Source organism: Pseudophryne corroboree, chromosome 4 (assembly GCF_028390025.1).
Source record: "Pseudophryne corroboree isolate aPseCor3 chromosome 4, aPseCor3.hap2, whole genome shotgun sequence".
NCBI classification, from domain to species: Eukaryota; Metazoa; Chordata; class Amphibia; order Anura; family Myobatrachidae; genus Pseudophryne; species Pseudophryne corroboree.
The window spans coordinates 616,279,161-616,291,594 of record NC_086447.1 but is presented as its reverse complement, the minus strand read 5'-3'; the positions used below and the strand labels follow the sequence as shown (position 1 = coordinate 616,291,594).

The 12,434-nt window shown below is 47.8% G+C and overlaps 1 protein-coding gene across 2 annotated transcripts in view; it reads left to right on the top strand.

Moving 5' to 3' along the window:
- SNX9 (sorting nexin 9) overlaps positions 1–12,434 on the top strand; it is a 453,672-nt gene that overhangs the window by 19,013 nt on the left and 422,225 nt on the right. The window lies entirely within an intron of this gene.

The window sequence follows — 12,434 nt, the reverse complement described above, 5'->3', positions numbered from 1 at the left end:
CTACTGGACACCATTAGCTCCAGAGGGAGTCGGAACACAGATCTCACCTGGGGTTCGTCCCGGAGCCGCGCCGCCACCGTCCTCCTCACAGATGCCGAAGATAGAAGCCGGGTGAGTATTGAGGAAAAGACTTCAGGCGGCAGAAGACATCAGATCTTCATGAGGTAAGCGCGCAGCGGTAAGCTGCGCACCATTGCTCCCAGTCACACACACAAAGCAGGCACTGAAGGGTGCAGGGCGCAGGGGGGGGCGCCCTGGGCAGCAATAAACCTCGATTTGGCCATAAATAAGGTGGATTAGGCTGGGGGACAGTAAATCCGCGGACCCCCGCTATTTTATTAATATATGATGAAGGGACCGAAGCCCGCCGTCGGGTGGGCGGGGCTTGATCCTCGGCACTAACCAGCGCCATTTTCTCCACAGAGGCTGCATGAGAAAACGCTAGCTCCCTGTTCTCTCCCCTGCTGAGCTTCACAGGTTAGAAAAAGGAGGAGGGGGGCACTTTGGCGACGCAGTGAGTGGAGATTACGATTATAAACATATAAAAGCGCTATCTGGTTGTATATTCCAGTGTTTTTAAGCGCTGGGTGTGTGCTGGCATACTCTATCTCTCTGTCTCTCCTAAGGGCCTGGTTGGGGTTTTGTCCCCTTATAGGTAAATCCCTGTGTGTGGGGTGTGTCGGTACGTGTGTGTCGACATGTCTGAGGCGGAAGGCTTCTCCAAGGAGGAGGTGGAGCAAATGAGTGGTGTGTCCCCGTCGGTTGTGCCGACTCCTGATTGGATGGGCATGTGACATACGTTGCATGCAAGTGTGGCATCTTTACATAAAAGGCTTGATAAGGCTGGTTTAGGGGGGACATCAGGCGGTCAATCCTCAGATTGGACCGACTCACAGGGCCCGTCGGGGTCTCAAAAGCGTCCCTTAACACAAGACACTACTACCGACACGGATTCTGATTCCAGTGTCGACTATGACGAAGTAAAATTGCACCCTAGGGTGACAAACTATTCAGTGTATGATTGTGGCAATAAGCGATGTGTTGCATATTGTGGATGAACCCTCAGTCCCCGACACAAGGGTACACATGTTTAAGGAAAAGAAACAGATTATTAATTTTCCCACATCTCATGAATTAAATGAGTTCTTTGCAAAAGCTTGGGAGACTCCGGATAAGAGACCGCAGATCCCCAAAATAATTTTTATGGCTTACCCTTTCCCTAAGCAGGACAGGGAGATCTGGGAATTACCCCCCACTGTGGACAAGGCTCTGACGCGCTTATCCAAGAAAGTGGCGCTACCGTCTCCTGACACAGCGGCCCTTAAAGACCAAGCAGATCGCAGGCAAGAAACTACCTTAAAGGGTATTTATTCTCATACGGGTGCTGTGCTAAGACCGACGATTGCGTCGGCATGGGTGTGTAGCGCAATTGCAGCTTGGACAGATGAGCTGACAGATCAATTTGATACTATGGATAAGGATACTATATTCCTAACTCTAGCCCATATAAAAGACGCAGTCTTATTTATGAGGGATGCTCAAAGGGACATTGGATTGCTAGCTTCTAGGGCCAATGCCATGACTATCTCAGCAAGAAGATCCTTATGGACTCGCCAATGGACGGGTGATGCGGATTCCAAGAAACATATGGAAGTACTACCCTATAAGGGGGATGTATTGTTTGGGGATGGGCTGACGGACCTGGTTTTCACAGCTACAGCAGGTAAATCAAATTTTTTACCATATATTCCCCGACAGCAAAAGAAAGTAACACCCTATCAGATGCAGTCCTTTCGGTCGCACAAGTCCAAAAGAGGTCGGGGATCCTCTTTCCTCGCCAGAGGTAAGGGCAGAGGCAAGAGAGCACCTGCTGCGGCAGGTGCCCAGGAACAAAAGTCCTCCCCGGCTGCTCCAAAACCCACAGCATAACGCCGGGGCTCCCCTGAGGGAGTCCGCACCGGTGGGGGCACGTCTTCGACTTTTCAGTCAGGCTTGGGTCAGTTCGGACCTGAATCCCTGGGTGTTGGAAATAGTTTCCCAGGGTTACAGACTGGAATTCGAGGAGGTGCCCCTGCGCCGATTTTTCAAATCGGCCCTACCAGCTTCCACATCGGAAAGGAATGTAGTGTTAGCGGCAATTCAAACGCTGTGTATACAGCAAGTGATAATCAAGGTTCCCCTGCACCAGCAGGGAAGAGGTTACTACTCAACCCTATTTGTGGTCCCAAAACCGGACGGTTCGGTCAGACCGATTTTGAATCTGAAATCCCTAAACCTGTACATGAAAAGATTCAAATTCAAAATGGAATCACTCCGAGCGATAATAGCCAAGATGGAGGAGGGGGAGTTTATGGTGTCTCTGGACATAAAGGATGCGTACCTTCATGTCCCCATATATGCCCCCCATCAGGAATACCTGAGATTCGCTGTACAGGATTGTCATTACCAATTTCAGACGTTGCCGTTTGGACTTTCCACGGCCCCGAGGATTTTCACCAAGATAATGGCGGAAATGATGGTGGTCCTGCGCAAGCAGGGAGTCGCAATTATCCCATACTTGGACGATCTCCTGATAAAAGCGAGATCAAGAGAGAAATTGCTGAGCAGTGTGGCGCTCTCTCTGAGAGTGCTCCAGCAACACGGTTGGATTCTAAATCTACCAAAGTCACAGTTGATTCCGACAACTCGACTGCCGTTCCTAGGTATGATACTGGATACAGAACAAATGAAGGTCTTTCTCCCAATAGAGAAAGCCCAAGACATCCAGAACATGGTCAGAGAACTGCTAAAACCGAAAAGGGTGTCAGTTCACCAATGCACTCGAGTTCTGGGGAAAATGGTGGCGGCCTACGAGGCCATTCCCTTCGGAAGGTTCCATGCAAGGACTTTTCAATGGGACCTTCTGGACAAGTGGTCCGGGTCCCATCTGCACTTGCATCGGAAAATAACTCTGTCCCCAGGAACCAGAGTGTCCCTCCTGTGGTGGTTGCAAAGTGCTCACCTGCTGGAGGGTCGCAGGTTCGGGATTCAGGACTGGATCCTGGTTACCATGGACGCGAGCCTCCAAGGATGGGGAGCGGTCACACAGGGAAGGACTTTTCTGGGTCTTTGGTCAGACCAGGAGTCCTGTCTACACATCAATGTGTTGGAACTCAGGGCCATTTACAACGGCCTTCGACAAGCGGAGAGTTTTCTTTGAAACCTACCGGTTCTGATTCAATCAGACAATGTCACAGCAGTGGCTCATGTGAACCGCCAAGGCGGGACAAGAAGCAGAGTCGCGATGGCAGAAGCCACAAGGATACTTCGCTGGGCAGAAAATCATGTAAGCGCTCTGTCGGCTGTCTTCATTCCGGGAGTGGACAACTGGGAAGCAGACTTCCTCAGCAGACACGATCTCCATCCAGGAGAGTGGGGACTTCATCAAGAAGTCTTTGCAGACGTAACACGTCTTTGGGGAACCCCTCAAATAGACATGATGGCGTCACGCCTCAACAAAAAACTTCGGAGGTATTGCGCCAGGTCTCGGGACCCACAGGCAGTAGCAGTAGACGCACTGGTAACACCGTGGGTGTTCGACTCGGTCTACGTGTTCCCTCCTCTTCCTATCATCACGAAAGTGTTGAGGATCATAAGACGAAGAAGAGTACAGACGATACTCGTTGTCCCAGACTGGCCTCGAAGGGCTTGGCACTCGGATCTACAAGAGATGCTCACAGGAGACCCCTGGCCTCTTCCTCTGAGGGAAGACCTGTTGCAGCAGGGGCCCTGTGTATTTCAAGACTTACCGCGGTTACGTTTGACGGCATGGCGGTTGAACGCCGAATCCTAGCAAAAAAGGGGATTCCGGAAGAGGTCATCCCTACTTTAATAAAGGCTAGGAAGGAGGTGACGATAAAACATTATCACCGTATCTGGCGAAAGTATGTGTCTTGGTGTGAGACCAAGAATGCACCTACGGAAGATTTTCATTTGGGTCGTTTTCTCCACTTCCTACAGACAGGAGTGGATATGGGCCTGAAATTAGGCTCGGTTAAGGTACAGATTTCGGCCCTCTCGATTTTCTTTCAGAAGGAATTGGCTTCTCTTCCAGAAGTCCAGACGTTTGTAAAGGGAGTGCTGCACATCCAGCCCCCTTTTGTGCCTCCAGTGGCACCATGGGACCTGAACGTGGTGTTGCAGTTCCTAAAATCACACTGGTTTGAACCGCTTACCAAGGTTGAGTTGAAATTTCTTACTTGGAAGGTTGTCATGTTGTTGGCCTTAGCATAAGCAAGGCGAGTGTCAGAATTGGCGGCTCTCTCACACAAGAGCCCCTACTTGATTTTTCATGTGGATCGAGCTGAATTGAGGACAAGTCCGCAATTTTTGCCTAAAGTGGTTGCTTCGTTCCATATGAATCAACCTATTGTGGTGCCTGTGGCTACCGGTGACCTGGAGGATTCCAGATCCCTAGACGTAGTCAGGGCCTTAAAGATTTATGTAGGCAGGACGGCTAGTATTAGGAAAACAGAGGCTCTGTTTGTCCTGTATGCGGCCAATAAGATTGGCGCTCCTGCTTCAAAGCAGACTATTGCTCGCTGGATCTGTAATACGATTCAGCAGGCTCACTCTACGGCTGGATTGCCGGTACCAAATTCGGTTAAGGCCCATTCCATTAGGAAGGTGGGCTCTTCTTGGGCGGCTGCCCGAGGCGTCTCGGCTTTACAACTTTGCTGAGCGGCGACTTGGTCGGGGTCAAACACATTTGCTAAGTTCTACAAGTTTGATACCCTGGCTGATGAGGACCTAGCGTTTGCTTAGTCGGTGCTGCAGAGTCATCCGCACTCTGCCGCCCGATTGGATGCTTTGGTATAAACCCCATGGTCCTTACGGAGTCCCCAGCATCCTCTAGGACGTAAGAGAAAACAAGATTTTAAACCTACCGGTAAATCTATTTCTCCTAGTCCGTAGAGGATGCTGGGCGCCCGTCCCAGTGCTAAACTCTGCAAGACTTGTATATAGTTGTTGCTTACATAAGGGTTATGTTACAGTTGACATCGGTCTTGGACCGTTACTGTCGTTTGTTCATACTGTTAACTGGTTATGTATGTTCCAGGTTACATGGTATGATTGGTGTGGGCTGGTATGAATCTTGCCCTTGGATTGCTAAATCCTGCCTTGTATTGTCCATCTCCTCTGGGCACAGTTCTCTAACTGAGGTCTGGAGGAGGGGCATATAGGGAGGAGCCAGTGCACACCCATAGTCAAAGTTCTTTTTAGGTGCCCTATCTCCTGCGGAGCCCGTCTATACCCCATGGTCCTTACGGAGTACCCAGCATCCTCTACGGTCTAGGAGAAATAGATTTACCGGTAGGTTTAAAATCTTATTATTTCATCTTTAAAATTATTGTTATTTATTGGGGGATAGACTTTAGTTCTCCAATCTTCCAAACCCTGGCACCTAGAGAGATGGGGACAGCCTTGTTTGAAAGTAGGGAGTCCACTCTTTCAAATTATTTGTTCCCATAATGATTTTTGCCTGGTGATCAGTGTGATCACCAAGCCAAACTTCCTATACAGGTTGAGTATCCCATATCCAAATATTCCGAAATACGGACTTTTCTGAGTGAGAGTGAGATAGTGAAACCTTTGATTTTTGATGGCTCAATGTACACAAACTTTGTTTAATACACAAAGTTATTATAAATATTGTATTAAATGACCTTCAGGCTGTGTGTATAAGGTGTATATGAAACATAAATGAATTGTGTGAATGCACACACACTTTGTTTAATGCACAAAGTTATACAAACTATTGGCTAAAATGACCTTCAGGCTGTGTGTATAAGGTGTATATGTAACATAAATGCCTTCTGTGCTTAGACTTAGGTCCCATCACCATGATATATCATTATGGTATGCAATTATTCCAAAATACGGAAAAATCCGATATCCAAAATACTTCTGGTCCCAAGCATTTTGGATAAGGGATACTCAACCTGTACTACAGAAACATCATGGCGTTCAATGCTGGGGGAAGGTCTCCTCTTGTAACTGGTCCCCTCTTTCACATGATGGGTGTCAATAGTACTTATTTACTGGTGATCACCTAAGATCACTGGTTGAAATGTTATGCTGCCCTATGGAAAACTGATTATTTCTATTTATGGGGGAGGGCACTATGTGCCCTCTCACCCCATACTGACATAAATTTCTGGGTACAGATATTTGAAAGCGTTGCTGTTGTCTGGTGAACATGCTCTGCTAAGCCCATAATTACCCGAATATTTCCTTACTGCAGTCAGGCTTAAGTACCATATTTAAGTGTTCTTTTATATAATTCTATATTGTGTAATGCACCGCTCCAGGGAAAGATAAGGATTAGGAAGTCACTGAGGAGACCCATGACTATATAATGAGGCCTCAGGCTGAGTGCTGTTCTAAAGGTCATGGTGCCCTGATGTGACAGTAGATGGTGCCTTATTCCTTACAATGACTCATGCTTTTAGGAGAAATACATTACAACATTAATGTTTTAATTGTCATATTAAATAGTGCTTTGTAATATCTGTTTATCTTTTAGTTTTGTATTCGATTGTCCTCAAAAATATATTAATAGCATATGTAACCTTTAATAGAAAATATTAAAGGCTTTTTTTCTCTGCTTTGTGTAATTAATGAACATCCTCCACAGATCCAAGTTACATTTGTGCTCAATTTATAATAGCCAAGCAACCAAACACTTGGGGGATATCCATTTACTCGCGGGTTATTGTATCACTGGAGGCTATCGAATGCTCCCCGATGCTGGCACTTATCAAGGATTATGCTTTGGATGCCTCAGACACCTGAAGCATAATCCGCAATATGCGGCCTGCTGGAGTTGCTTTACACATTGGATCAGAAACTTATCCCCGATCCCATGTGTTTTTGCGCGATCGCGGGTCCAAATTCGGTCGATCAAAACAACCTCTATTTGGATACCGCGATAATGACCATATCCAGCCGTTTTGATCGTCCGAAGCGGCATCAGGGCTAATTGGATACCATCCTTAAGGGCCCTACACATTTAACGATCCGCCGCCGAGCTGTCCGACGGCGGATATGGCCGACGGGCGACTCAGTGACGGGGGAGTGAAGTTCCTTCACTCCCCCTGTTACCCAGCTTCATAGAAGTGCAGGCAAATATGGATGAGCTCATCCATATTGGCCTGCATGCACAGGCGACGGGGCACCAGCGATAAACGAGCGCGGGGCCGCGCATCGTTCATCGCTTGTGCCGCCACACTGAAAGATATGAACGGTATTTTGTTCATTAATGAACGAGATCGTTCATATCTTTCAATCAGATCGACCAGTGTGTAGGGCCTATTAGTTTGTACAGATTGCATATTTAATGATATTAAGTGTAAACATATTGAACCACCAAGTTATCAGATTAGTCAAGAATATCAGACCATTGGTTAAACCAGTGATTTTCGAACCTTTTTGACTCGCGACACCCTAGAGCAGGGATGGGAAACCTTCGGCCCTCCAGCTGTTGTTGAACTACACATCCAAGCATGCCCTGCAACATTTTTAGCATGGCCAAATAGCAAAACTGTAGTAAGGCATGCTGGTATGTGTAGTTTAACAGCTGGAGGGCCAAAGGTTCCCCATCCCTGCCCTAGAGTATGAGAATTTTTTACATTGCACCGCTAGGCCAAAAGTGTCTTATTGAGAAATTTTAAAGAAAAAATGTAATTAAGTAAATTGTGTTTATATGTCATCTTTAGACTCTGTTATGTGGTTTAGGGATAAGATTTGCTTCTGTTTGGCCACATATTTTATGATTGGAAGCTACAAGCACTGGTTTTGCCTATTACATTGACCATAAAATAATTTGAATTGCTCCTGGACCACCGATCCAAGGCACCCCTTCAAGTGTCCTGATGCACCCCAGGGTGCCACGGCACACAGTTTGAGTACCCCTGGGTTAAACAGTTCTTTCCCATATGGGGTCTAAGGGTATGGGTCATTAGGTCGACCACTATTGGTCAACATGGTCACTAGGTCGACATGGAAAAGGTCGACATGAGTTCATTTGACTTTTTTTGGTGTCGCTTTCTTCGTAAAATGACTGGTAACCCCAATTAGTGCACCGTGTCCCCTCACATGGCTCGCCTTGTTACTTTCCCAATCGTAGTCCACGTGGATCATAAAGTATGAAAAAGTTAAAAAAATGAAGAAAGAAAAAGTTAAAAACTCATGTCGACCTTTTTCCGTGTCGACCTAGTGACCAGGTCGACCTAATTCATGTCGACCTAATGACTGTCGACCTTAGTGTTGTCGTCCTAATGACTGTATCCTGGGTCTAATGTAATGTTTAAGTTTTTGATGGAGGGACATTTGAAAGAAATCTGTGCTATATCTAAGGACTTTATTCTATAGAAATTTAGATTCCTAGTGGTTTATCTCTTCTACAAAAAGTCAGGAAGCTTCAGGCTGTACAGTATAGTACATAATAGTATTCTCTAATCGAGTCATTTTGTTTGTATCCAACTTCAAGGTACCTTACTGTGTAAAGAAAGTAATACAGAAATCCCATATTTTCTCTTACGTCCTAGAGGATGCTGGGGTCCACATTAGTACCATGGGGTATAGACGGGTCCACTAGGAGCCTTTGGCACTTTAAGAGTTTGAGAGTGTGGGTTGGCTCCTCCCTATATGCCCCTCCTACCGGAGGAGCCGGTCACAGCTAGGGGAGCTCTACAGAGCTTCTTTAGTAAAGTTTTTTTTTTAGAGTTTATTATTTTACAGGGAGGCTGCTGGCAACAGCCTCCCTGCTTCGTGGGACTAAGGGGGGGGGGGGGGGGGGGGGAGTAGTGTCTGCCCTGCAGGGTCTGAGCCACTATCTCCGCTGACAGGACACTGAGCTCCTGAGGGGATAGAACGTTCCCCAGCAGCATGCCGCCACCCCCTTACAGAGCTGAAGATCAGTAGCAAGCGGGGGGCCGGTGTGAAGATGGTGGCAACAGGGTAGGAGCGCAGCTCAGCGGTACTTAGTGCGGCACTGTGAGGGACGCCCTGAGCCAGCGCCTGAACCCTGCACTGGTCAGCAAGCCTGTCGGGGTCCGTGGATCTCAGCCAGCATTTTACCTCAGGCCAGTATAATCCTTGTGAAGAGCGGGAAGACAGCGCCATTTTGGGGGCAGAGCTTCTCAGAGCGGACCCAGCAGCGTTATGCGCCATTTTCCTGCCTGCACAGCGCTGTCCAGGAAAAGCAAGTCCCTCCACAGCAACTCCAGCTATCTCTTACGGTACCAGGGGGTTGTAGATGGTAGGGGGGAGGCTGCATTAAGACTGTGTAACCTATTAAGGTGCACAGTTAGCGCTAGTAGGGGTCTCCCTTTACATTAAAAGCGCTGTGTGTGGGTTGGCTCCAATCTCTGTCTCTCTCTTGCCATTCTTGGGGGTGAAACTCTGTCCTCCCCTGTGTGTGTGGAGTGTCTGTGGTCTCCATTAAGCAATGTCAAGGGACTCTGTGTCATATACTGCAGAGGATATGTCCTCTCAGGATGATCCCATTCAATGTTATCAGGATTGCACTAGTTTAGTACAGATACCTGCAAAGGAGCCTGAGTGGTTATCGTCTATCAAATCTATGATTTCTCAGATTTCAAATAGGGTTGCACAAAATTAATCTGCAACTCAGGCTTTACAGAACTCTATGGCAGTCTGGCCCAGTTCTGGTACCTCAGGGCTCCCCGCTGTATATTCACATAAACGTGCTCTTGCGCAAATCATGCAGGATGATACGGATACAGATTCTGACACTGCAGACGGTGACGGGGATGTGTTGCGGGGGGCAGCATCTCTTGCTAAAGGGGTGCAGTTGATGATAGAGACTATTACAGATGTGTTGAATATTGCTGATACGGGTGGTCTTCTGTTTGCCGCCGGTCGGGCTCCCGGCGCTCAGTATACCGGCGCCGGGAGCCCGACAGCCGGAATACCGACAATTATTTTCCCTCGTGGGGGTCCACGACCCCCATAGAGGGAGAATAAAATAGTGTGGCGCGCGTAGCGCGCCACCGTGCCCGTAGCGTGGCGAGCGCAGCGAGCCCGCAAGGGGCTCATTTGCGCTCGCCAAGCTGTCGGTAAGCCGGCGGTCGGGCTCCCGGCGCCGGGATGCTGGTCGCCGGGAGCCCGACCGCCGGCCAGCCGTAGTGAACCCGCTGATACAACACCGGAGCAGGTTTAGGAGGCTTACTTCACTGAGAATAAGAAAGCCTCGCTAACCTTCCATGCGTCCAAGGAATTTAATTCTATTTTTGAAAAGGCTTGGGAAAACCCGGATAAAAAATTCCAGATACCTAAAAGGGTTCTGGTGGCATTTCCTTTCTTGGTGGAGGATAGGAAAAAGTGGGAAAACCCGCCTATTGTTGACGCGTCAGTATCCAGACTCTCAAAAAAGGCGGTTTTACCTGTTCCAGGATCTACCGCCTTGAAAGAGCCAGCTGATCCTAAAATTGATAATACGCTCAAATTCATGTACACGGCTTCTGGGGCAATACTACGTCCCACTATTGCCAGTGCTTGCATTGCCAGAGCTATAGTAAAGTGGTCAGGCATGTTACTTGAAGACTTGGAGACTATGGAGAAATGTGATGTTGAATTGTTTTTACATAACAGTCAGGATTCGGCAGGATTCCTGGTAGAATCCATGAAAGACCTGGGTTCCATGGCTGCGGGAATTTCTTCCATGTGTGTATCAGCTCGTCGAGGACTGTGGTTGCGCCAGTGGTCTGCCGCTGCGGAATCCAGGAGAAGTGTGGAGACCCTACCCTACACAGGTCAGGCTTTCTTTGGGGAAGCGTTAGATGCGTGGATCTCCATGGCTACGGCTGGTAAGTCACCTTTTCTTCCCTCAGCTACACCTGCTCCGAAGAAACCCTTTTCTTCAGCTACATCACAGCCATTTCGGTCTACCAAGCCCAGAAAGGCCAAGCCGTCCAACACCTTCTTTTGGTGAGGTAGGCCCAAGTCCAAGAAACCAGCGGCTGCAAGTTCCCAGGAACAGAAACCTGCTTCAGGTACACCAAAGTCCTCCGCATGACGGTGGACTGCACGCCCCGAAGGTGGGGCCGGTGGGAGCGAGACAGTCACATCTGGGTATCATCCGGCCTGGGCCCCTGGGTGCAAGATATTGTGTCTCAGGGGTACAGGCTGGAATTTCAAAATCTCCCTCCTCACCGATTATTCAAACCAGGCTTGCCAGCTCCGCTGGCAGACAGGACTGTCCTGCTAGAAGCTGTCCAGAAGTTGGTGGAGGCACTGATCATTGTGCCAGTACCACCTCATATGCAAAACAAAGGTTACTATTCAAACCTTTTCGTGGTACCGAAATTGGATCGTTCGGTCAGGCCCATTCTGAACTTAAAATAAATAAACCCCTTTCTGAGGGAGTTCAAGTTCAAAATGAAGTCTCTAAGGGCAGTGATATCAGGTCTGGAGGAGGGGGAATTACTGGTATCCCTGGATATCAAGGATGCATACCTCCACATTCCGATTTGGCTGCAGCATCAAGCTTATCTTCGATTTGCACTGTTGGACTGTCATTTTCAGCTCCAGGCCCTACTAATTGGCCTCTCCACAGCACCGAGGGTATTCACCAAGGTGATGGCGGAAATGATGATTCTCCTCCGCAGACAGGGGGTTAACATAATTCTGTATCTGGACGATCTGTTGATAAAGGCATCGTCCAAGGAGAAGCTGTGACGGTCCAGAGAAAGTAGACCTGTCTCTGGGATCAGGAGGCTTTATTACAAGATTTGCAGTGAATGGTGTTATTGTAGACCCCCCTCCGCCCATTCCTTGTAATGCAGGAAATCACTCCTCCCACCTAACATTTACCAGGTAAAAGCCAGCACTCATTAGCCAGATGACTAGCAGATGTTAGGTGGGGTACACCCGGTGCAATAATTGGGTTGATCAGTCGCAGCTGGATGATCTGATTATCTTTCAGTGTGTATGCAGCGCCCAAGACTGATTATCGTTTGTGGAAAAGTTGGATTTGACTTGCTGCACGACATTTTGGGCAAATATCTATAATCGATATCCTGTAATTGTTTGAACGGAACGATACATTGTTCTCTGTGATTTTTGAAACAGACACATTATGGAACAGTTGGGCTGATTGTTGCTTATATCACTGAGGTGTGTACCTAGTATTACCTGTAAATGTGATAAGGTAGAAGTTATTTCTCCTAGAATGATTAGTAGCGTAAGCTACAATATTGGCATCCATTTTATGTGCTGAGTTGGCACATTAATTGTTTGACCCTGTATTGCGCTGCTGTACTTGCCTTCACACAGCATTGCCACCCCATCTGTGTTATGTCCCAGTTACTTATACCTCTGTGTATATATGACATTTTATTCTGATGAGATGTTTGCTACCTTGAAACCAA